Source organism: Microtus pennsylvanicus, chromosome 8 (genome assembly GCF_037038515.1).
Source record: "Microtus pennsylvanicus isolate mMicPen1 chromosome 8, mMicPen1.hap1, whole genome shotgun sequence".
NCBI lineage: Eukaryota > Metazoa > Chordata > Mammalia > Rodentia > Cricetidae > Microtus > Microtus pennsylvanicus.
This window is the reverse complement of record NC_134586.1, coordinates 8,116,736-8,143,543: the sequence shown is the minus strand read 5'-3', so window position 1 is coordinate 8,143,543 and position 26,808 is coordinate 8,116,736. Positions and strand designations below refer to the sequence as shown.

The window sequence follows — 26,808 nt, the reverse complement described above, 5'->3', positions numbered from 1 at the left end:
AGTGGAGTGTAAACTGTGAGTCTACACCTATATTATATTCAACTCTGAGCTAGTGTGGGACTATTTTATACTGTCAATCTACATTGGTTTGTTGATTTCGACTGAAAAAGCCAATGCAAACTACTTTAATTAGATTTCCGTGTTATTTTTTCCCCAATCCTCTCCCCCTCCCTCTCAAGTCTGAAGAGCAGTCAGGGTTCCCTGTCCTGTGGAAAGTCGAACGTCCTCCCCCCTCCATCCTGGTCTAGGAAGGTGAACATCCAAACTGGCTAGGCTCCCACAAAGCCAGAACATGAAGTAGGATCAAGACCCAGTGCCATTGTCCTTGGCTTCTTAGCAGCCCTCATTGTCCGCCATATTCAGAGAGTCCGGTTTTATCCCCTGCTTTTTCAGTCACAGTCCAGCTGGCCTTGGTGAGCTCCCAATAAGCATGACTCAGAGCTTGTTAGGCTCTGGGGTTAACCTAATGACAATGTGGTTAAAATAAAACTTTTCAATTCTTTAGCAAAGCAAAAGAAACCTAGATGGTGCCCTTTCAACTTACTCGAAGGCTGCTGCCTTTAAGAACTCGAAGCTATCTCTTGTTTTTTTTCTCAACCTCTGCTCAACTAAATTCACAAAGGCTGCTTTCCAGGCTTCCTTCTTGAGGTCTTTACATTCCAAACTTCCCTGGAGTCTCAATATGAGAAAAACTATTTGAGGCACTTTGATTCACAGAAACCTAGGGAGACATAAAATTTTACTCAAAAATTGATACAAACATAAACAACAGATACATCTAGAACTTCAAAGTTTTAAAATGTAGGGATATGAAAATACCAAAAACCCAAAGAGACATCTTGCATGGTTGTTTATCACTACATCTTATGTATGTACATCTGGAAAGTGTCAGGTATAAGACACCATTGTGACCTTAATCCCAGATGTGTTGACTTTTGCCTATATGATTTTTTTTGCCTTTTTTATATTGAAGCAAGGAATATTTATGTCTATCATGCAAGACTGTTATGAAAATGAACTGCATATCTCCCATCAACACCGTGACTTGTGGCTGGAATTAAACAGTCACCCTGTCAATGGCAGTGAATAATATTCATTCACTCCATAAATGTTTATTAAGGCTTTACTAAAATCTGAGCACAGTTGTAGGTATCACAGGTCTGAAGATAAAGAAGATGAAGCTTGTGCTCATTCTCAAGAGGTCACAGAAGCTATGGGAGAGACAGATCATAAACTGGTGAAGGGTAGCTATTGCCATGAGGCAGTCAGTGTCAGAGGGAAAAGAAGATTAATGAGAACCATTCTTATGCCTGTGTCATCTGAGTGCAGCATAATAGCTTAGCTTCTTCTTCTTTGAAATAAGTACAAGTTTGAAGATCTTTTTGCAAACTATTTGCAAGTTTTGGGATAGACCACTCAGTTTCTCTAACCACAAATAAAAACAGCATCTATTGTCTTCGAAGTGCAGAGAAGAAAACAGAGTTTATAACCAAAACCAAAAATAATTTAATGTGAGAAGACAGTCACAAAGACAAAAGAAGTGCTAGAAAGTCATACTGGGAAGCAGGTTAAATCAGGAGGTGAAGGAGCTGAGATGCACAGGCTGGAGATCTCAATGTCAGAAAGCCACCACTGGAAACTAGGAAAGCCCTGGCATTTCCCGCTTCTCCATAATCACAATGTCACACAAATATTTACCAGTAACACATCCTAACAGAGTCCGATAGACAGGGAACCTTTGTTTTCAGTTTAGTATATAGAACAAATAGACTATGGGAGTAAACGGATGCGAAAACAGATGAACACTAGCCAAAACAACCATAATCCTCACTGCCAAATTAAATATCTTAACACATATTATAAAATGACCACACAAGCAAGAATCAGCTAATGGTAGTTGTTTGCTGCTGCAGAATAGATTTAAAGTCTACAGTGTTGCTCCAACTGGGTCAGGAGATAGTTTGTTGAATATTTCAGCATGATGTGTATGTGAGTACTGTTGATTAATTTTGCAATTCTGGCATTTTTCCCTGTATTTAATTACAAAACATTCAGGCAGCTGAGTCAATAGTTTCATCTCAATGCATCATCAGCACATATTTGAAGTCCAAAATCCAAATTGGGAGTGCCTTTGAATGCTACTACAAAACAATGACCCACAGAGCCCCTAACTGAATAACCTTTAAAACACGAAGTTGAATTAAAAATTAATAAGTGGACTCAGTGCATCTAGCTCTTTTGAAGTGGTTTTCTTTCAGAAAGATTTATAAGACAAAAGTAATTGACAGCATTGGTCCAATTATACTCTCCATTTGTACCATTGAAGCACCAATACTGTTGTATTCCTTGCATACAGAGGCCTATTAAAGCTCTCCAACACACATATTGAAAACTAAAATTCCTGTTTTTTTAAAAGTTGCATGTATTCACTATCTAGCTGAATGCTTGCCTTTATACCTGTTTACATATGACAATTTGGCACAGATAACTTTGTGAACACAGAATTTATATAAAGAGCTCTATGTAAATTGTTTTAGACACCAGTGTTGTTTCATAAATTTTTATTTTGATTTTTAAAATCTTAGATTTAACATTAATTTAATAGCAAATACATGATAAACTTTTTATATGCCATTTAGACCTAATGAACTAAAAATACTTTTTTTGAAAAAAATCATCACAGTTATTTATTTTGTATGTGCACATGTGTGTGTTGAATTTGTGCTATATAATACATGTATAGGTAAGAAGAAATATTGCAAGACTCAGTACTCTCCTTCCACCACATGAGTTTTTGGCATGTGATTCAGTTATATGTCCAAGGCAACAAACTGACTTTTACCCACTGTACCATTGAAAAGCCTCCTTAATAGGCTTTCTAGTACTGTCCCAAGACCCAATCTATTGTTGGAGGCCACTTGTTCATTTCCAGACTGCCCTGACTTGAAATAATCACACAGAAACTATATTATTTGCAATACTGTTTGGCCAAAAGCTTAAGCATATTTCTGGCTTACTCATATATCTTAAATTAACCGATTTTCATTATTTAATATTTTACCATGAGGCTTGTGACATACCAGCAAGGTTCCAGTTAGTAGCTCATGTCTTTCTCCTCTGATGGCTCCATGGCATCTCACAACTCTGCCTTCTTTCTCTCACTATTAAGTTTAGGTTTCCCCACCTAGTTGTACTCTGCCCTATCATAGGCCAAGCCAGAATCTTTATTCATTAACCAATAAAGCAACACATATACAGAAGGACTTCCTGCACCACAAATCCAATCTCAGACATTGTTTTTAAGTAATTATCTGTAGTTTATAGATAAGAACCAGTGTTTTGGCCTTTTCTTGGCAAGAGAAGGATTCTTGACCATCATAACAGAGAACATCATGGGGCTGAGAGATGATTTGTTGGTTAAGAAAACTTGCTGTTCTTCCCAGAGCACACATCAGGTGGTTCAGAAGTACCGAAAACTCCAGCTCAAGGTATTCAGCACCCTTGTCTAGCCTCCTTTGGCACCAAAACCATGTAACAGACACACATACTCACACACATCGATTTTTTTATTAAAATTTCTAAGAATGCCAGCTGTTCAAAATAGCTGCCAATACAAATCTATCTAACGTCCCTTCATGATAAGGCTGTCATTACACCACTAGTCTGGAAATATTGTGGGAATGATATGATGCCTTCCCAATGTGCCCAGGCATGTAGTGCCCAATATTGGTAAAGAGAGCTTTGGCTATGTGGTCCTTGTGTATCTTCCAGTTCTATTAGTATCAAGGTATTTTCCCATTTTAATCAGAGGACATTTGTGTGGAGTTCTATAGATCACATAATCTTTTGTATATCATTAATTCACTAGTTTTAGCACTCAGTGGCAACTTAAAATCCATTATTTGTGTAAAATGTACCAGCTGATATTCTGTGCTAGGAGACTGTTTCCCTTATTTCTCAATATTTACTAACTCAAATCAGTATGGACTTAAAGCTTTTTATTATACTAAATGGATTAAGGTCTACATCCTCAATCATTGCATTAGCTACCTTTTCCATTTCTGAGACAAAATATCTGACAGAACATTGTGGAATATTACTTTAACTGTGTAAAGATAAGTTATGTTTGTATATGCTATCACTTCAACGATGTAAAGATGTGTTGAATTTTTATGCTGCATTTAACTATGAAAAGAGTTACATTTGTTTATGCTACAAGTTTAATGATGTAAAATTGTGTTCCTTCACCTGTGTAAAGCACCTGATTGGCCTAATAAAAATTTGTTTATCTAATAGCTAAGCAGTAGAGCAATAGGTGAGGATGGCAGACAAAGTGACTAAGTAAAAGAATGAATCTAATCATAAGAGGAGATAATGAGGGAGAAGCCCTGGGCCATACAGACAGACAGTCAGTGACCAGACAGACAGACCCAGAGGAAGTAGAGAAGTAGGACATATAGAATGAGGGAAAGGTAAAATGTCCCCAGGCAAAATGTAGATAAAGTGAAACAGGCTACTCTCAGCTAAAAGAGTAATGAAACAAGCATAATTTAAGGCTGTGCATTCATAACTAATAATAAATCTTCATGCCACGATTTGGGGCTGGCAGTGCTAGAAAGCCTACTACATTTGATACCCAATGTGAGGACCTAATTTCTACGTGTGGCCTAAGAAAGCTTAAAAAAGAAAGAAAAATGGATTCAGCTCCTTTAAAAGACTATGCCAAAGAAGTAATTGAGCAGCTGGCACATTAGGAAGAAACAGTGAACTTAGTAAAAATGCTCAGAGAGGAGCATCAACTTCCTGGAGCTGGGGTAGTTGAATGGAGTTCCTGGTGAGAAGCAGCTTCCAGTCAATGCCCCTCTTCATAGGGAAGGAACAAGTCACCAACATAAAGCTGTGCTGCTAAGGTTTGGCTCACACAGTCAGAAAAGGATCGAGACATGCATTAGCAGGTTACAGTGTTTTCGCAGAATCAAATAGAGGTAAATGAAACCAATTTACTAAGGGGTTCCAATGGAAAGGAATGAACTCACAAATACAGAGAAAGGGCTGAAATTACCACTGATCTTGTGCTTTCTCTCTTTCGTCTTATGTCTCTCCTCACACTAAGCAAAAGAGTGAGCATATTTCTTCATGCAACTTATAGTGCATACATATCCCCTCAGACTATGCCCAAAGGGCCTATATCCCAAAAGGTAAATGACTGAATTAATTCTGACAATGCAATGTGTTTAAAAATGTGCATAGGTTTAAGAAAGAAAAGAAAATGGGTATAGGCATTCATAAGGAAAAATATATAGTTTAGAGATAATAAAATCTTTAAAGAAACAGTAAAGTAATATAAAGTAAAAAAGACATGTAAAGATGGGAAATACACAGGGAATCTGGATCCAGTATGTATGTTTTGTTGACTTTGATTTTTTGAATGCTGAGAGACATGGGATTGTAAACAGGACTGCTGGATTAAACCAGACTAGATATCTTAGAAATGATTTAACTTTAAAATGGATTTCAAGAAATGTAATTGCATTGGGAGAGAGATTATGCTTTCATTACCATGGAAACAAAAGTCCATGGATTCCTTCAAGGTCAACAAATATTAGGTTTGGTCACAGGAGACCTGTTGAAAATCTTGATTACAGACATCAAGAAATAAACAACAAAAACTATAAGAAAGGTGACATATATACTTGTTCCTCAAGATGTAAAGATTTCTCAGACTGGACAACAAAGGTTACAACTAGTTTTCCCAGGACTTGATCATTGTCTCCATTTTCTCATGGACCCCTGGAGATGTTGTCACCCACACACAACAGGAAGCAGTCTAGAGAACACAAGGCTCACTTTCCCAAGTGTTTTTAGACATTTGATGGGTTATGGATGTTTGTTATCATTTGGGGGTATATGAATATAATATGTCAAATATTTTACATTGGTAAGGGTTTTTGTATATTGATAAAAATATAAAGCTATTTTTGTTATACTGTTTGTACGTTTCTACTATTGTTTGTGGTATTATGTTTATTAGGGTCATTTAAATATGTAATGTATAATTCAGAAATACAGATTATTAGTAAGATAGCTAGATAATTTGATTATATAATAATCAAACTTATAGTCAAATTAGGTATGTTTTCAAGGCTGAACAGATATATTTTACCTAACTAGGTGAATATCAAATGCTTCAGAGACCTACAGAATATAACATTTACGATGTTCAATAACCTAAAGCTATTCATGACGGTGATAAATATCTGCCTCTGGAAGTGCTAATCTACCTCATAAAAGGATGATAGACATCAAAGAAACTCCATATGGAGTTTGCTTTCATTGTAGCAAATCTATTCATTTGGGTAAGGATCTGTCCTTACTTTAACTGGTGACAGTATTCCATCCAAACTGGACAAGCAGGACACAAATGAAAAAGGCAGCAGAACTTTACCAAGACAGGTGGTACAATCATTTTAAATTCCTGCTTCATAGAAAATTCTGCCATATATGCTTGGCCTGTATGGGGAAGATGGATGTCCCAATAATACAAAAAAGCATGGGTGATACTCCAGGCACCCAGATGTCTCTGTCATCTATACAGTTTTGGAAATGGCAGTGACTTGCTATGTACTTCCTATTTACTCAAGTAATATAAATCTTCTTGGGATATATTATGAAGTTGAAAACTAGACAGTTATCTATATAGTTTCCTTAGGTATAAGAGGTGACAAATGAGGTACAGTACTAATCAAGATAGGATAAAGTGTTTTCTCTGTGAACTTGTCATATACAAATGTACTAGATATAAATGTAATTCCTGATAATTGTTCTTATTGTATATTGTCTTTCTATGTTAAAGCTGAAATCTTTTTTTATTTAGACAAAAAGAAATATTACTTTAACTATACAAAGACGTGTTGCATTTGTTTAAGTTGTAGAATATTACTTTAACTATATAAATCTGTATTGATTTGTTTATGTATGGAAAGTTGTGTTATGTTTGTTTATGCTTCATTTGTTCAATTATGTAAATATGTGTTGCTTTGCCTATCTAAAGCACCTTATCAGTGAAGTAAAAAGTTGAATAGTCAATAGTGAGGCAATTGAAGGATATTCAGGGTTGTTGGACAGGAAGAATAAGTGGGAGAAAAATTTAGACTGAAAGAGAAGAGAGACAGAAGGAGAAAGAGAAGGAGACACCTGGGTCCAGCCAAACAAGCAGCCAAACAAACAGAAGAAGCAAGAAAAGTAAGACATATAGAATAAAATAAAGTAAAAATCCCTGAGGCAAAAGATAGATGAAGAGGAAGGGTTAATGTAAGTTATAAGAGCTAGTGGAAAAAGCTAAGATAAGACAACATTCATAATGAATAAAAAGGTCTCTGTGTGATGATTTGATGGTGAACAGTTCAAGATCCTGCTATGACAAATATAAGCTATATAGGAAAGAAATTATTTTGTCTCACACCTTGAGGGTGCAGTCCATCATGGTAGAGAGGGAAGGGTAAGACTGTTGAGAGGTGTCTTACTGCAGCCACTGTTGGGAAGCTAGTGTTAGCTTACTTTGTCTTATTGATTGATGGAGAAGGGTCATCTGTCTATTGGTTAATAAAGAAACTGCCTTGGCCCTGATAGGACAGAAAATTAGGTAGGTGGAGCAGACAGAACAGAATTCTGGGAGGAAGAAGGCAGTGAGCCAGACGTTGTGACTCTCCTCTCCAGGCATTTACCATAGCTCTCCTCTGCAAGATGGATGCAGGTTAAGATCTTCCGGTAAGCCACCACCTCGTGGTGCTACACACATTATTAGAGATGGGTTAATCAAGATGTGAGAATTAGCCAGTAAGATGCTAGAGCTAATGGACCAAACAGTGTTTAAAAGAATACAGTTTGTGTGTTGTTATTTTGGGTGTAAAGCTAACCATGCTGGCAGCCGGGCGCTGGGAACACTGCCCACAGCTCCTTACTACAATTGACTTAGTCTGGGAGACCCTAGTCCATAAGGTAGTGTCATCCATACTTTTCCCACCTCAGTTAAACTTTCTGCATAGTGCCCCATAAGTATATGTTTCCAAGAAATTTTTAAATCCAGTCAAGTTGACAATAAAAATTAACCATTACTATACCAAACCCATGTTCATTTTTTTCTAGTATAAGTTATGTGAATTTAAGTCCTGCATGTAAAGGAACCCTTGTGAATGACACTGGCCCTTCAAATATTATATCATTTTGAAAGTGGCTATTACTGTCCATTTGTTTATTCTTTGTTCTTATTGATGGCTACTTCCTCATTTTCTGTCTCTACCCTGGCAGCTTCTACACTTTATATCATGAGATGATCTAAGTTTATTTATTTATTTTGACTCTCCCCAGCAGAGCTCTCAAGTCAAACTTTCCTCCAAAAAATTGATTTCCATGACTAAAAACTAATATATAGGAACCAAGACATAGACAGAGATATAGAGATGATCATTCACAGATAGGAAATAGATGTATGTGTCCAAATATACTTACCTAAAAATAAAAATAATAAAAGTGAGGACACACTGATGCTTCCAGTTCTGGTCCAGCAGTGGTCTTTCTTTCTGTACTTGTAGACTTCATTTTCATTATAGTAAATAGATACCCATTATTGGTAATCTCTGCTTATCTACTCCCTCATATGATATATAGGTAAGAATATCATAATTGCTGGTAAACATCATCTTAAGTAGCTAACCTACTAAGAATTCAACATTTTCTTGTAGCTTATTATGTAATGAAACATAAATTATTAAGTATAGCATCCAATGAAATAACCTGTGCAACTCACAATCCTTTCAATGTACAGAAAATTTACCTCCTGAGAGATAGATTTCCTGTGGACAATGTTATTTTGAATGCTAATATCATTTTCACCTTGGTGCATATTTTAAATAATATGAAGAGAATGAACTACCACTTTAGAATGCAAAAAGAAGCTAAGAATGACATTATATGGCATTGTGATCTGAGGCTGAGCCCCAGAACCCACATAAAGACAGGAGAGAATCTACTCCAAACAGTTGCCCCCCAACACACATACTCTTACTCATACCATACCATGTGTCACATACCATGTAACACAACACACAATATACCACACAATGTACATGTCAGTACCTTTCAACACAATAAAGACAATAAATTTTAAAGAAAGGCATAGCACACTACAAAGTACGCAGTCAATTAGTTGTAAACTGCTTACAAGATTAAGATGGCAATTTCACAGGAAAAAATAGAGTATTAATGACTGGAGATTGTTACACTCATCTACATGTCCCCATGAATCACAATGACCTGCATTAAAAATTATTTTTCTGCATTACAGTAAATATTTTCTATTTATTATCAAATTTTAGTAACTTTTAAAAATCTGACTTACTTTACTATCTTAATTTCTTCTAATGTGTTTGACTGAAACCTAAAACAGTGCCAGATTATTATCGTTGTTGCACCAATCAATATTGTGTGACATCTCTGAGTTCACTAAAGTAAACCTGAACCTCTGGCAGAATTTTTGCCAAGGACAGCACTTATTTGTATCTGTGATTGCTTTTGGGGTTTGATTCTGTTTATCTTCTCTGAGAATGTTACCTCTGGCTGCTTGATTCTGTGTTCACTAGATGATAGCAATAGAAAAATATCTTTTCTCTTATTGTTTGATGCCAATTTGCTTATGGGTTATTGCCATGTATTTCTTTTTGCATTTGGCCAGAACTTTAGTTAGATTGAGATCAATAAAATACTGTCCTTCCACATAGTAAAACATGGAAACACTTGTATGCTCCCCCAGGATTTCAATACCCATTCTGGAAAGACCTGTAAATAGTTTGATGTTTATTTCTTTTACCTGTTAGTAAGATATGCTGCCCATGTACATTTTTATCCTGTTTTGTGTGATTGATTAGTGCTTGTAAAAGAAGGGATAGCAAGCTATGTTAGAGAAAGGAAGGTGGGGGCTAGAGATATAACTCAGAAGTTAAAAGCGTACCTATTATTATGTAGAACACATGTTCAATTCTCAGTACCCAGTTCATTACTAACTTTATCTCCTGTTCCAGGTATCCAACACACTCTTCTGGCCTCTGAGTTTGCTATATTCACATGGCACAGATAAATACAAGCAGGCCGAATGCCAACAAATAAAAAATAAATAATATTTTTAAAAACATAAGTAAGGGTAATTTGAAGAATTTTTGAGTTAAAAGGATGTCATAGAACATGTATGTGGCCATTCACTGAAGGGAACAAAGGGACCTAGAGAAATCAATGGAATCAAGGCATCGTGGACTGCCCAAGTAGACAAAACACTAAATATGATCTAAGTGAAGATTAAAAACAAAAGTTAAAGAGATGTGAGTGAGGAATGAGTCCAAATGATTTTATACTCTGAGATTATGAATGGGAGGTGCTTGTAAATAAGTTAATCCAAAGCATCAACAAATGACATAGGTACAAAAAGATTATTTGTGCTGGTTTGAACAGGAGTTTTCACAAATCAATAAAATATAAAGAAGCATAATACCGCAGATTTATGCACCATTCCATAGAGTGCAGTGTTTCTGAGCATTTGAGACACAGTGCCCTCCACCTGACCAACTGTGTGTAGCCTTCCCTGTTATGATCTACTCTAGCTTCCAGCAAGATCACCTAATTAGTAAATTCTATATAATACACCTCCAACTTCTTAATTTTGTATTTCTTTGTTTTTTTTTCTCTTTTTTACTTAAAAGGACTGGTGTTGTAGTGGGACAGCTTGTTCTTCCCAGCTGCCTGGCTAGCTTAGCCCTGAAAGAATCACACAGAAACTGTATTAATTAAAACACTGCTTGGCCCATTAGCTCTAACTTCTTATTGGCTAATTCTTGCATATTAATTTAACCCATCTCCATTTATCTGTGTATCGCCATGTGACAGTGGCTTACCAGCAAAGTTTCAGCATGTCTGTTTCTGGCAGAGGCTCCATTGCTTCTTTCTCTGCCTGCCTTCTCCCAGCATTCAGTCCAGTTTTCCCCGCCTACCTAAGTTTTTTTCCTATTAACAGGCCAAGGCAGTTTCTTTATTCATTAACCAATAAGAGCAAGACATAGACAGAAAGACCTCCCACACCATTTCCCCTTTTCTGTTTAAACAAAAAGGAAGGCTTTAACTTTAACATAGTAAAATTACATATAACAAAACAGGTATCAAATTAGAATTATAGACACAATATTTTGCCTACTTTATGTTTTATCATAACTAAGAAAATCTATAACTATAAATTCTTCAACTCCATCAAAGAATCAAGAATGACATAATATTAACTAATAAACAGGTAGTACATTATAAGCAACTTTCAATACTCTAAAATTGACAGAGACATCTTGCTGCCTGGACAGTCACTCAAAGTTCTTCTGTACCATTGGGGCATCCATCTTTAGCCTATAGGCCCATATCATCTGGTAAACTTTTTCATGAATAAGAAAATTTCAAAGTCAGTTCCACTTATATTGGCAGCTTGTCCATCACATTTTCCTGTGTCCTAACAGCCTCATATATTAGGATCCCCAAAAGACCATCTCACCATAAGACAAGTTAAGCGGTCATTTCTCTGTGGATTGTGCATGTCCAGTTCATCTAACAAACTCCGTAAGGAGACTCTGCAATGCCCATCTTCCTCCTGAAGTAGATTGGTGCTGCTAGGTACAGATGTGTCTCACTGTCAGGAAAAGTCCTAAAATTTAAAGCATTTCAAAATCTCTGAAAGATTTGAAGAATGCCTATCTAACTGAAATATATTTATATATTTAGAAAATCTAACTAAGATGACTACAAGCTTAACTATTATAGATTATTATCTATTAACCTATATTTCTTAGTTGTATATTACATTTTTAAATGAACTACATACACAAAACACCTTAATCAAGAGCAGAAATATACATATAACAAGATTAGCCTTAAATCTGTATCAATAAATCAAGATATATACCAATGCAAATTATTCATATCTATATTGTATCCTCTTTGAATGTAAACAAACAATTATAAACAATATTTGGGAATATGGGCATAGTTTTGTCCATACTGCTTCCTGCTGTTTGGAGCACTGTTAATAAGGTTTTTCATGGTGTATCCTGTCTGCTAGGTTCATCTCAGTCAGCAGCTAAGTGAAGTAATTTTTTGAGGGTGTTTATTATGACCTTTCAGGGGGTTCTGCTCTATCAATCCATATTAGCCTGGAATGAATCCACAGGTTCTCATCCTCTGTAAAAACAAGAGAATAACCTCTTTTCCAAAGCAATATATCCTTAGACTCAAATTTTGGAATCAAGATACATTTATAAATATACATGCTGGTTTAGCTTAGCAGTCCATATAATGAAACATCTCTCTGTAGTTAGCTCATTCACAATCAAAAAATTCAAGATAACACAAAAAATATGCTTAATCTAGACTCTCTGTTTATTTTCCATTTTATGTGGCTTATTTTTCTTTAGTATTTTAATCTATGACTATCTCTAAGGCATTGCTTTACTTTATGACTCTGTATACTCTTTTTTTCTCTCCAACCTATGTACATTTGTCCAACACAGTGACTTGTTTAGAATTCTTTTCCATCTGGATTTGTCTTTATTGCATATTTGTAATTCTTTATTGTCAAGGAGAGCTTTTGAAAATGGTAAGCGCTTATTAAAAACATAAACTGCATCATTTCTAGGGGAAATACAGAAGCTCCTGCTTGCCCGACCAGTCTAGCATGGCAGAGACACTCACACCACACATACCACCCCACTCTTAGGCACACAGTCAGTCCATGTTGCCATTAAGCAAGCTGCAACAGTCTGCCCACAAATCCCACCCAAATGCTCTGTAGCAGGAACTCCTGTCTGAAAGAGTCAGTGTTGGTGCTGGAGCATAACCCAGAAAGCCAGCGTTTCAAAACGGTGTGGCTTTTTTCTTTTGCTACAGATGAATCAGGAAAATCTCTCTTAAAGAAGCTGCAGTAAGCCGCCAGCTAAAAAATAAATGCAACTAAATTTGTTTCTTTATGTCTAGAATTCCTTTTCAAGCTTTCTTAGGCTTAGGTGGATTTAGTAAACCACGTTAGTGTGCCAATTGTTGTAGTGGAGCTGCTTGTTCTTCCCAGCCACTCTGCTATCTTGGCTCTGAAGTAATCACACAGAAACTATATTAATTAAAACACTGCATGGCCCATTAGCTCTATCTTCTTATTGGCTAACTCTTACATCTCAATTTAACCCATCTCCATTAATCTGTATATTGCCACATGGTAGTGATTTATGGGCAAGGTTTTGACATGTCTGACTCTGGCAGTGGCTCCATGGCATCTCTCTTTCTCTCTCTGCCTTCCTTGTCCCAGCATTCAGTCCAGTCTTTCCCACCGAAGTTCTGCCCTATCAACAGGCCAAGGCAGTTTCTTTATTCATTAACCAATAAAAGCAATACATAGACAGAAGGACATCTAATAACAGACTGGTTCTCCTCTGTTCATAAATTTAACACACACAAAGCCAAAGAGGTAAATATGTTAAGTCTAAATGATCTTTTGATATCTTTCATAAAATATTACAGGTTTTTATCAATGAATACTATAGAAAATAATTTGAATCAGAAGAATACAATGAACATTAGTCACTCCATGGCAGATTCTGCTATGCACTCAATTGATTGTTTTACTTTCTTATATATAGCACATTCTCCCTGCTCAATATTCTTATAAACATAAAGATGATGTTTCTTCATGGAAAGATAGTAGGGAAGAATTTTTCCCCAAAGTTCCTCAAGCTCTAGCCAATTATGAGCTGGAAATTTCCTTTGTGCTACTGGGCTGTGCTGCCTTCCCTGTTTGGCTGACTTCAGTTGGATTGGTCAGTTCAGCATCCTTTGTCTCCATTCTGTCCTACTCTGTAGAATGTATTTCATCATCACTCCTTCAACTGCTACTATTAAATGCTTCTAAACCAAAAAGACCAGAAGCTCTATCAAGCAGGAACTTAGACCACTTAACCTCTAAGTCATCTCTCCAGCCCTTATGCACCTCAGCATATGGAAGAAAAGAAATGTTTGGCCTTGGGCTAACACTCAGGGAAGGACTGCTGCCTAGTGTGCAAGTATCTGATATTCAATCCCAGAACGGGATGACTTAAGTTTAAATATAGATTTGGCTTATCAAGAAATGGCTTCTGTGTAGATTTGGCTGTCATGGAAATTGCCCCATTGCTGTGGGAAAACACTATTGTACACTGTAAAGATTTGTCACCCATATTGGTTTAATAAAACATTGATTGGCCAGTAGCCAGGTAGGAAGTGTGGGTGAGACAACCAGATTGAGAATTCTGGGAAGAGGAAAGATAGAGCATCAGTCATCAACCAGATACAGAAGATGCAAGACAAAAATGCCTCATGGAGAAAAGATACCAAGCCATGTGGTTAAACATAGACAAGAATTATGGGTTAATTTAGATTGTAATAGATAGTTAATTAGTGTGGGAGGTCCTTCTGTCTATGTGTTGCTTTGATTGGTTAATGAATAAAGAAACTGCTTTGGGCCTATAACAGAGCTATAGAGGAACAAAGATAGATGGGGAAAACTAAATGGAATGCTGGGAGGAAGGACAAGGAGTCAGGAGATGTCATGGATCAACCACCAGAGATAGATGTGGAGAAACTTTGTAGGTAGGCCATGACCCTATGGCAATATACAGATTTCTAGAAATGGATTAAATTAATATATAAGTTAGCCAATAAGAAGCTAATTGGCCAACCAGTAATTTCATTAATACAAATTCTGTGTGGTTATTTCGGTTTGGGGCAACCAGGATGAAAAAGCTGTTCCTTATAAGAGTTAATAATAAGTCTGAACAAATAGGTCAAACAATTTTTTAATTAATATAAACTTCTATATGTCTATTTGGTACTGAATGGCTGTGGAACCAGGTGGGACAGAAACTTCCAACAACAAATGATGCCAACATTTAGCATCTACGGCCACATAAAACTTGAGAGAGCTTGGGAATTGATTCTAGACACAAAAGACTCAAACATGACTTCTTGGTAGCATAATTTTCTGAGGTGGGCTCTGTTTGCTAGAGGCAAGTAGAGCCATACCTCTATTAAGAGAGGCTTCCTGACTAAGGATTAGCAGTAAAAACCTAACATCTCTTTTAAAAAGTCCTGACACCAAACATTTAAATAGTGCTTATAGGAAGTTAGCATCCGATTTTTTTTTTTTTTGGTGGTGGCATGGACCTAAAAACTCCATAGAGTTCTGGCAATAAAGCGACCCCTGCCAGTACCTCTGCCATGAGGCTAGACTCTCAATAAGCTAAGTAATGGGGTAGAGCAAGCTTCCAAACTACAGCTTTAATCCTAGTTATATCACTCATCAGATGAAATACTCATGTGCAATGAAAACGATAGATATATACAATAAGACATATTTAGACAGAAAACAAAGCAAAAGACTTTAAATGGTTTACAGTGTTTTTAAAAATAAATGAAGAGAGAGAAAAGAAAAAAAAAGATAGAGAAGTCCTTAAAAAGAAATAGAGTAGAATGGCATGGTGGCACAACCTACAAATGTTTTTACTCTTTTTCAAGGCATCATACCTATACAGCTCAAGTAACACTGGCATGTAAATTCCTAGTCCTTAAATGTTATTATTACAAACTATTTAGGATAATATAGATATGCAGGTTAATAGTTACGAGTTACAATCAAACTTGTAGTCATGTTAGGCAGGTTTTCAATGTCAAACAGAGCTATATTTTCAATAGAAAGATGGTTTTCAAACACTTTATAGCTCTACAAAATATTGGATTTAAGATGTTTTAATAACATAAGTTTTTTTTAAAAATCACAATGAGACATGACTTTTCCTGGAAGCACTAATATACCTCAGAGTAGATGATGGATATCGAAGAAACTCCTTATGGAATTTACTTTCTTGGTGACAAAAGTTAGGCACTGGGCAAGAAGCTTTCCTTGCCATGTGACTGAAAAATGTGCTGTCCAAATTGGACAAGCATGAGACACAAAAACATGATTGCTGAAATCTGATATGACAAGGTACAATATGTAGCATGATTAATAAAAACCTAGAGACAGAAATTTGGTTCCAACCTGATGGTCAGAAAAGCAAAACAGACAGCCACTGGCTCTTACCACTACTTCAGTCCAAAATGGTGGTCTTGCCTCCAGAAATCTCAGAATAAGACTGTATGTGAGATCTGTCTCATTCCATTTTATATTTCTCTCTAGTGCTGGAATTAAAGGCACGCACCACTACCTCCCAGATTATATGGCAAAACAGTGTAAAAGGTGTGTGTCGACACTCCCTGGTCTATAAGGCTGATCAGTGCAGCTGTTTTACTCTCTGAACTTCTAGCTAGCTTTATTTATTAAAATACAAATGAAATATCGCTACAAAATTTCTTCAAAATTCCAGTTTCACAGGAAAGTCTGTAAGATATTTTAGGCATGCAGACTGAATACAGGTGCCCCAACATTACAGAAGAACCTTGAGTGACTAATCAACTGTATAGCTGGGCCAACTAATCTAAGGATGATGGGAAAAAGAAGGGTGGAGTCAGAAGACACTGGCCAGATGTAGAGAGAGCGAGCTGTGTGGGAACCCACAGAAGTGGATCCATTTCACTAAGGTCAGTGATGCACAACATGGGTTGCCATCGAAGATGGATATGCCATACTTCCATATGGCAGAATGCAAATAAGGAATAAGGGTTAACTTAACAGGTAAGAGTTAGTTAATACTAAACATGAGCTATTGGTTGAGAATTTCTAATTTATATTAAGCTTCTATGTGGTAATTTAAGAAGCAGCTGCAGGGTATTTGGGACCAAGTGGCTCTGAGACAGGAAACTTGTGCTTACACCTGTCTGAAGGGATCCAATATTTTCTTCTGACCTCTATATGCAAACATTTGGGACACACACAAATATGTGAGTAAAACACGTGTTGTCCAAATAAACAAATTAACAATAAATAAATAAAAATAAATGCATACATAAAAATTTAAAATCTTAAAACTTTATCTCATATTGAAATTTTGTAGAGGAGTATGCAGGCCCATTGTCTTTCTTTATTATGGTTGGCACCCCCAATACCACAAAAGCTTTAAATAAATGGTTAATGACATGATTAGTTGTCTCCCCAGATAATAGTGTAGCCCATATCATTGAGGAGAAAGTATCTATGGTAACATGAACATAAGATACACAGCCAGATTCTGGTATATGAGTTACATCCATCTGCCAAATATGGTTGGAATCCAAACCCCAAGGATCTGTACCAGGGATATTTTGTATTAAATGCAGGGGATGACAGATAGGACAGTTAAGGATAATACACTTAGCTTGTCTGTAAGGCATTTTATATTGAACATGTAAGTGAGTAGCGTTGGTGTGCTCATCCTCAGCCAAAGCAAAGTTTACAAGAGCGTCAGCTACATCATTTCCCCTTTATTAGATATCCAGGTAATTTGATAGGTGATCGTATATGCACAATAAACACTACATGATTTCATTTTTGCTGTAACATTTGTAATGTTAAAAATAACCCTTGTAGTATAGGATTATTAACTTGAATAGAAGCAGTGCAGATGCTCATTACAACCCAACTACATATTTGGAATCATCCACTATATTAAGGGTTTCAGTAGGAAAATCCTGCAATGCCTGAATGACTGTCTATAACTTATTCTGTTGCATTGAGGAATAAGAAGATAATCATGACCAAAACTGATTCAGTCCAATAAGTGGCATGAGTTCTAGAACCATCAGTAAAGACAGTTCAAGCTTGTGAAATGGTTTTGTTCAGCTATAAGGTTATTAATGACAAAATGTTGCTCTTTAAAACATTCCTTGCCCCTTCTTTGTACATCAACTCAAATCCTTGAGATGAATTTATTCCAGAGGCTGATATTGAGATTTTAGTAACATTAGTTTAATGGCACCCAGATAGAAATTATTAATTATTGAAGACATTAATGGCCAAAATCCCTGTGATGACTGACAGAGAAATTTCCTTTTTATCTAACATTTGGGGGAGGGTGGGTGTGAACAGAGATGATGCATTCATTTCTGTAATTACTTCCTGCTGACCTTAGGACGTTTTTCTCAGGGCCCTGGAAAACTGAATGTTAGTCAAAAACAATGAGGGAACTTAGAAGAATCTGTTTCACTGACAAGCTGAAAAGACAGCAGTCACATTGGCTGGATTGGTCCATGTCAGGTTTCAGCAAAGTCAGGACTCATAGTCATTTGGAGCAGGTTGTTATCAGCAACTGATGCTTGGATGCATTTGTCAGCCAAGTGGAAACCTGGTGAAACAGATACAGACTGGAAACAAAATCTAAATTTATGGACTCATTTGAAGCTTATTTACTCATATTGTTAATAATTAAGGAAGGGGAAAGAAATCTTTTAAATTTTTATATACATCTAAATCCATTATTTCTTATGAATTTTATATTTTTAGAATATACTCTAAGACCCATATAATCTCCAAGCTTTTATGCCTTCAAATCCTTACAACCTGTATTGATGTTCTCAGTCTTTTATTTTTTTCAACCCTTTGAATTAATATAGACTCACAATAAAACCTTTTTGACCTGCGACTAACCATCACAGGAGGGGTCAGACTGCAGTTTTAATTTATCGACCATAGATATGATGTTGAAGTTTTTAAGAAACATGTTTGGACTTCTCTATGGGAGTCTGAATAGCTAAGACATTTAGCATTGTTATTTTATAGGAGGACAATCATATAGAACCTTGTAACTCGGAGGATTGCTTGTATTATGATGATTAATTATTAACTTGTATTTAGGACCTCAGTCTTCCTTTTACCTTTAAAGAACATGATTGTATAACTAACATAATTATTCTTCAGAAAGAATCATTGTCTATTTTGTTGATTTTCTCAAAGAACCAACTCTTTTTGTCTTATTGAATCTTTGTATTGTTTTCTTTGTTTCTAATTTGTTGATTTCAGTTTTTAATTTGATTATTTCTTTCCACCTGATTCTCTTAGGTGAGTTTTATTCTTTTTGTTCTAAAGTTTTAAAAAATGTTCTTTTAATTCACTAGTGTGAGATTTTTCCAGCTTCTTTATGTAGATTTAGTGCTATGAACTTTCCTCTTAACACTGATTTCATTGTGTCCCATAAATTTGGGTATGTTTTGTGGTCATTTTCAAAGTCTTCAATTTCTCCCTTTATTTCTTCCTTGACCCATTGATGATTGAGTTGAGCACTGTTTAATTTCCATGTGTTTGTGGGCTTTCTGGAATTAGTATTGTTGTTGACTTCTAGTTTTAAACCATGGTGATCTGATCAGATACATTGGGTTATTCCATTTTTTTTGTTTTTGTTAAGGTTTGTTTTGTTACCAAGTATGTGGTCAGTTTTTGAGGAGCTTCCATGAGGTGCTGAAAAGAAGGTATATTCTTTTCTGTTTGGATGGAATATTCTATAGATGTCTTTCCCCTCTTGTGTGGTGGCCAGAATTTTACCATTTACTAGAATTTTACCATTTACTAGAATGTCAGGATCCATGCTGCTTGAGGATATTGCCACACATAGAAATAACTGAAACCATTACCATCAAGATCCAGCAGACCAGGGATCCTAGCCTCTGAGAGATCCAGGTGCACCCAGTTGTGCTCTTTTATGCTGTGGGTTCAAGCAAAAGCAATACCTGCATGGTTCTCATCACTCTCAGTGCTATGCAGACACCTGCCACTAACAGTAGAGTGAAATAGGTTCACTGCTTCACCTCCAGAGATCATTCTAGGCTTATCTTAAACCAGATTTAGTTTGTTACCTTGCTGGTCCTCGAGGCAGCAGGTCTAAGAAAGCCCACAGAGAAGCTTTGCTTGCTACAGACTGCACTGGGCTCTTTATTGCTCCAAATATTAGCAAAAAGGCTGTAAATAATATCCATTTATTTGTTTCTGGGTGAGAAATATACTGAAAAATTCTGGGAGAGAAAAGTGCTGGCCTGTCATGCCATTCCCAGGCTTGTGTATCCATAGTTAACAGTGTGGAAGATCTCAATTACTTCTGTCAGTGTATCTGTGAGGATTAAAGTTCCACTTGCCTTGGTATCCCATAATAGTGGCGTGAAACCTAGATTTATGAACTAAATTGACACCTTATTTCTTTAAGTGGATTTTTATTAGGGTCTTTTATAAAAATGAAAGAAACATAAACTGACACTTTTTAATCTATTATCTTTTTAGAAAAATATTTCTGAATTGTTATATCTGAAGTCTAAGGCATCTACATAGCTTGATTCAAAACTGAGAAGACTTAAGAGGTAAGTGAACAGTCATACATTGGGATGTCCACTTTCTAGGTCCTCTCCAGTGGGAAAAACTCCCAGGCCACTCCTCCAATTCCCTAGGCTTTTCTATCCAGACAGCAGGGAGTTTTCTTTGGCTAGGCTCCCCCAAAACCCAAACACATCTACTTGACCACACAGCTGCTAGCCACACCATGCCTAAGAACTGAGAGCTATAATACTGAGGGGATCAAGAGCTTGCTACAACACTGAGGGGAATAAGAAAGAGCACCAAAAGAACAAACCAGGAGAGAAGACCAAGAGAGCAGGCTTATAGAGACCTCAAAGGCTTTCTGACACAGACATTGACAGTACAGGGAAGACCAAGAAAAACTCCCAAAGACTCAGACAGCCCCTGAAAAGATTGTACCAAGACGCAAAGACACTGCTGACCTCATTTGAAGGAAGAGGTGGGTAGGCACCAATGCAAGAATTCCTCCAACAACCTAAAAAAACAACATGGTTACACCAGACCAGCTCCCAAGTTCCAGTTGAAGAGTGGATGGGATGAGAATGTGAGCAAAGAAGTCAATAGCATAAAGGGTTCATACACTGAAACAGTTTACCTGAGCTAATGGGATCTTACCACCTTCAGCTGGACTGGAAAGGAACAAGCTTAGGATCATACTAGTCCCTCTGAATGTGATTGACAGTTGTATGGCTGGGACAGACTGAGGGGCCACTGCAAATGGCAGCACAATTTATCTATACTGTATGTATTGGCTGTTAGGAATATTTCTTAACATGAGCTCTGCCAATGCAAATTCCCAATCAAGCCAAATCAAAACAAGCTAAATTAAGAAATATCCAAGTTTAATGGTAGTTCTGCATTCTCAAGTGGTCCCGAGGGGGAATAGTGAGGCCACAAAAGTGACTACTGGGAGGAAGAAAAAGAGACCACATGTTCCTCTTTTGGGAGTTCATTTAAATACTCTGTGGAAGTGGTTTTGACCCCCATGGCCTGCTGGGATTTGGAGTCCAGACCAATATAACTCTCAGGCCTGGGGGCTGGGATAGATGTGAGTGGCTGGGATGTATGCTTCCAATTTAACATTTCTCACTCTTTGGATATAGAGATGTTAGAAAATTGGAGTGATAATTATGACAAAAATTTAGGCTATCTTTGGGGGGAAAAAGGCCATAGACTCAAATCTGGCTACTTCCTGTAAGCATGGACGACATGGGGAAGGTGAGAGCTAGGTGTCCACATTCAGCGAGAGGTGTGGCTGGACAGGCATCCCATGTACTGTCATCCCAGAGATGTCAGGCATCTGTTCCTTGGGGGAGGTGAGAAGGCAGGTGTCTAGGAAAAAATTGTTATCATCAAAGATGAGTGTTCCAGAATGAGAAGCAGGTAGGCCCTTCATTATGGCATCTTGGAAAACTGGAGGGTGGAAGGCCTTTTCTTCTGGACAGACCAAGTGTCTTGAGTAGGCACCTGCTTGAGCCTAGAGAGATGGTACCAGCATGGATGTCCCAAGAGCTTGGCAGCCAACAGGGTGATAAGGATTACCGTGTGAGGTCCTGTCCATCAAGGTTTAAGACACCTAGGACTTAACTGTTTGAGGAGTACTCTGTCCCCTGGGGAGAACAGGGCAGGTTTAGGGGCATTAGGGTCCACTGGTGTGGTGGCACGGAAACAACTGTCAGTGTGTGAACAGAAAAAGGACTTCAAAGGGAAGAGATAGGGTAGGTATCCTGCCAGTGGAAGAGTTTGGACTGGGAGGTGATGGTTAAGGAGAAAGGCCTGCTATAAAGCAGCTCAAAAGGGCTCAGCCCATAGGGTAACATGGGGTGACCCTGAGGCGAGTCAGAGCAATGGGGAGAAGGGAGGACCAAGATAACCTGGAGAGATTGGTTAGTTGTTGTTTGATGAGTCCAATTGTCCAGGAGATGTTCTGATGGAGGAGAGTCATTTGTCTATCTGTTGCTTTCATTGGTTAATTAATAAAGAAACTGCTTGGCCTGATAGGACAGAACATAGGTGGGTGGAGTAGACAGAACAGAATGCTGGGAAGAAGGGAAGTGGGTCAGTCGCAATACAGCCAGCCACCAGGTCAGACATGCTGAATCTTTCACGGTAAGTGCACACCTCATGGTGCTACACAGATTATTAGAAATGGGCTAAATTAATATGTGAGAATTAGCCAAGAAGAAGCTAGATATAATGGGCCAGGCAGTGTTTAATACAGTTCATATGTAGTTATTTTGGGGCATAGGCTAGCCAGAGGGCAGAGAGTTGGGTGGCAGGAATGCAGCCCGCAGCTCCTACTACAGAATGGCGCCCAACTGAATCCACAGAAAGCCTGAGAAAGCTTGGGAAAGAATAGAGTAAAGCATGTTTTCTTGGTAGCAGCAATTTCTCAGGTCTGCTCTGCTTGCTAGAGGAAAGCAAGTGCTCTCATCTAAAAGAGGCTTCCTGACTCAGCTTTAGCTGCAAAACCCTGCAGCTCATTAAGAGGTCCTGCCACGAAACACTTAAATGGTGTTGATGAAAAGCTGAATGCATGATTTTCGGTTTTCAGCTGTAGCAGGAAAAGAGCTAAGCACCAATCTACTTCAAAAGGAAGATGGGCATCGAAGAGGCTCATTATGGAGTTTCATAGACATTTGGGCAAGAAACTGCTCTTGCCTGGACTATTGCATAAATTGGACACAGAGAACCCACAGAGAAAGGACTGCTGAACTTGCCTAAAGGTGAGATGGTCTTTTGGGGTTCTTGGTTCATGAAAGAGTCTGTGAGACATTCTGCAGGACACAGCAGATAGTGACTGTCTTTGAAATTTCCTGCTTCATGGAAATATCTCTGGATACTATGGGCCTAAAGGCTGAAGATTGATGCCTCAATGGTACAGATCCACATCCCCTTGTGACACCCCCAAAAGGAATTAAGAATAAGAAAAAGAAAAAAAGTCTACTTTGTGTTATCTATATGCTCAGTGGAGCATGATCAAATTTGTAGTGTCCTGCTTCTTAAATAGAACTGAGTCATGTCCCTCTGTTGGAGGAGTGAGGCCACGCATTGGTTCCCAGCTGCCTCGCTTGCTCAGTCTGGAGAGCATGAGACTCTTAATCTCAGGGTCATAGATTCGATTCCCACATTTGGCACCGATTTTTTGGAGGAAGCTGCTTGTTGGTTCTTGGCTATCCCAAAATAATCACACAGAAACTGTGTTATTTGTAACATTGCTTGGCCCATTAGCTCTAGCTTCTTATTGGTTAACTCTTACATCTTAATTTAAGCATTTCTAGTAATCTGTGTATCACCACATGGCTATGGCTAACCGGGTAAAGTTTTTTTCCAGCTCTAGAGGGGCCATGTGGCATTTATCTCATTCTGCTTTCTTCCTCCCAGCATTCCATTTAGTTTTCCCCATATGTTCTACTGTATCAGGCCAAGCCAGTTTCTTTATTGATTGACCAATAAAAGCAGCACATAGACAGAAGGACCTCCCACATTATTCCTCCAAACTTCTGACAGAATCCATCAATTGTGTTAAACTACTCTTCAACATCTCCATCACACTTTTTTAAGAGTTCTCTTTGGTGCTTCCTGTCTAGACTGTTACTTTTGGGAGATATAGTTTGGGGGCTACAGATCATCACAGAAGCCTTCCATTTCTTTCCCTCTCAACTGTGTATCTACAGTCATCAATATCATATAAAAATTTTTGCTTTTCTCTTCAGTCAATGAGAACACAGATCATGGGGCTCCACCTGGCTTCTGTGACATACACCATTAACATGGCCCTTAGACTCAATAAGCTTACAGAACTATACAATGCTCTTGAAATCTGTCCATTTCATGGACACAAACATGACTTCTGAAGGCAGAGATTATGGGCCCATATTTTGATATGGCACAAAAGCCATTAGCCCGGGTTGAGGGGATCACAGTAGCTATGCAGACAAGCTGTCTCTGCCCTTAACAAAAGCCAGGATGCCTGCTTCTAGCTTCTTTTGTTAAAATGTGGATTACCTGAGAAGAGATGTTTGACTGAAGCTGATGTTTTAAGAGTTTAGATGTTTGGTGCTTCCTTCCTTTTGTAATTTGGAGGATGTCTTATAGAGATGCTAATTCAGGGCCTACCTGACTGCCAGATGCAGACATGACCTGGGCCCAGGCACCTGGTTACCTAGGTAACAGCTTTTGTGTGTTCCCGCTCTTTTGGTGGGGGTATATAACATGTTTAGAGAATAAAGGGCGGGCTGGCTTTCTCCAAGATGACGGTGTAAGCTGTGTCGGTTTTATTCCTCACGACTCCGTTCCAGCCAGGTTAGGGAGATTGTGTTAGACCCTCATGGGCTCAGACAAGAGATGGCCACTCACATCAACATGGCTTCCATGGCAGCAGCATAGACTACAGACATCAACATAGATTCCAGCTGCAGCATAATCATGGACATCCCCATGGCCTATTGTGACACACAGACCATGGACATAAATTAGACTCCAGCCCCAATAGGACCCAGACACAGCTCTCTGCAACAGTACAGCCCCAGATATCACTATGACCTTAGGTTGCAGTTCAGGTCACTCAGATCAGTGTGGTGTCTGGAGGCAGAATGGCCCACAGACAACTATGTGGAATGCAGATGCAATACAGGCCAAGGACATATTCCTGACCCTTGTTAAAAGAATGTACAAAAGACAAGCCCCTATCAGCATGCAACTGTCATGTAGGAGTCATGAACCCTGGCTCTTTTAACACACACACAAACACACTTATAATTGTTTTATAACACACACACACACACATACACACACATTTATATATATGTATAACAGATATCTACTTGCTTCTTTGGTCAATTTCTGCCTCCCCTCTTTATTACAAGTAAGGATTGTCTTAGCAAGCACTAAAACAGCTGGCAGGATGTTTTGTCTCGATGGCATCCTTCCACCCTCCTTGTCTGCGAGTCCCCACTGATCTCCACTGAATCCTGAACTGTACCCACTCTATACTGAAGCATTCTCTGCAGTTGCTGCAGTTTCTGAAAAAAGCTTGTCTATTCTGCTCACTATCCAATATGGTTTTCCTCAGAGAGCAATGCAATGGAAATTATAATTTTATATGGTCTCAATTATTCTTTTTTATCTACACAGGCAGAGTTTAGGAACAAAAATAGATATCTTAATCTTGTGGAAGAAAATAGTTGAACTTTTTTTCTCATATAAAAAAGAGTTTACCTCTTTTCGTGTACCTCTCATATCTGAAAATACAGTAAAACTGCAGGGTTTTCCACTAATACATTTATGTTTGCATTTTCTCATTCACATCTAAAACAGGAGGAGACATCTAGAGAGTGTCAGGTGTGAGACACCATTGTGACTTTAATCCCAGATGTGTTGACCTGCCTATATGAATTTTTTGGCTGTTTATATTGAAGCACAGGAATATTTATGTCTATCATGCAAGACTTTTATGAAGAATGAATTGTATATCCCATATCGACACCCCGACTTGGGGATGAAATTAAACAGTCACCCTGTCAATGGCAGTGAATATTATTCATTCACTCCACAAATGTTTATTAAGGCTTTACTAAATTCCCAGCACAGTTGTAGGTGTTAGGGTTCTGAAGATGAAGATGAAGCTTGTGCTTACTTTCAAGAAGTCTCAGAAGCTAAGGGAGAGACAGATCATTAACTGGTAAAGGGTAACTATTGCCAAGATGCAGTCAGGGTCAGAGGGAAGAGATTAATGAGAAATATTCTCATGCCTATGGTAAAATTACTATTTGTCCTTGTAGACTTTTTCCAATTGCAGCCAGTTGCCCCCTTTAGGTGCATGTGTCTTTGTGTAAGACTTATGCCAGAATCTTCTGAATGAGTTTACAATAGAGTTTGTTTTTAAAATCCTATGTTAATTTTTATATTGTTTCTATAAGTATCATTGTAGATTTTTCTAGTTAAATATGGAAAAGGAACTAGAGAGCTACTGTTAGGAGCACTTGCTCATTGGGTAGAGGACACTGGGAACATTGGACCCTAGAACCCACAGTAGACAGCCGTCAAATCGCTGGAAGTCTAGCAAGGGATGACAAAATGACAAGAAGTGGCAGTAACTCAATCATAAATGTTCATATGACTTTTTGATAATGTCTTTTCTTCATCTTTGGTTTTGTGTTTGTGTGTGATACACGGTTATGCACACGTCCAAGTGTGTGGAGCACATGTACACATGTGTGGGTGTATATATGTGTGGTATATGTGCATGCGTGCATGTGTGTGCATGTGCATGTGAGGGGTTCACACACGTGTGTGTGTTTGCACATAAATATGCATGCATGCAAATGCACATACCCATTTATACAGATACACATGTGGATGTCAGAAGAAAACCTCAATATTGCTCTTCACCTTTCATTTGATTGAGACAGGGATCCTTTTCTTTGCTGCTCCTTTCTGAGGTCAACTGTCTT

General features: G+C 37.9%; 2 protein-coding genes across 2 annotated transcripts in view; one reads left to right on the top strand and one right to left on the bottom strand.

Moving 5' to 3' along the window:
- LOC142855851 (solute carrier organic anion transporter family member 1A5-like) overlaps positions 1 to 3,166 on the bottom strand; it is a 69,645-nt gene extending 66,479 nt beyond the window's left edge. Inside the window, exons 1-2 of the mRNA XM_075982378.1 lie at positions 3,081 to 3,166; positions 545 to 721 (exon numbers count right to left, since the gene is read on the bottom strand). The gene's annotated coding sequence lies outside the window, so the exon portion shown is untranslated. The remainder of the gene's footprint in view (positions 1 to 544; positions 722 to 3,080) is intronic.
- The window catches only part of Slco1b3 (solute carrier organic anion transporter family member 1B3), a 1,042,880-nt gene that overhangs the window by 336,018 nt on the left and 680,054 nt on the right, over positions 1 to 26,808 (top strand). The gene's annotated exons all lie outside the window — the stretch shown is intronic.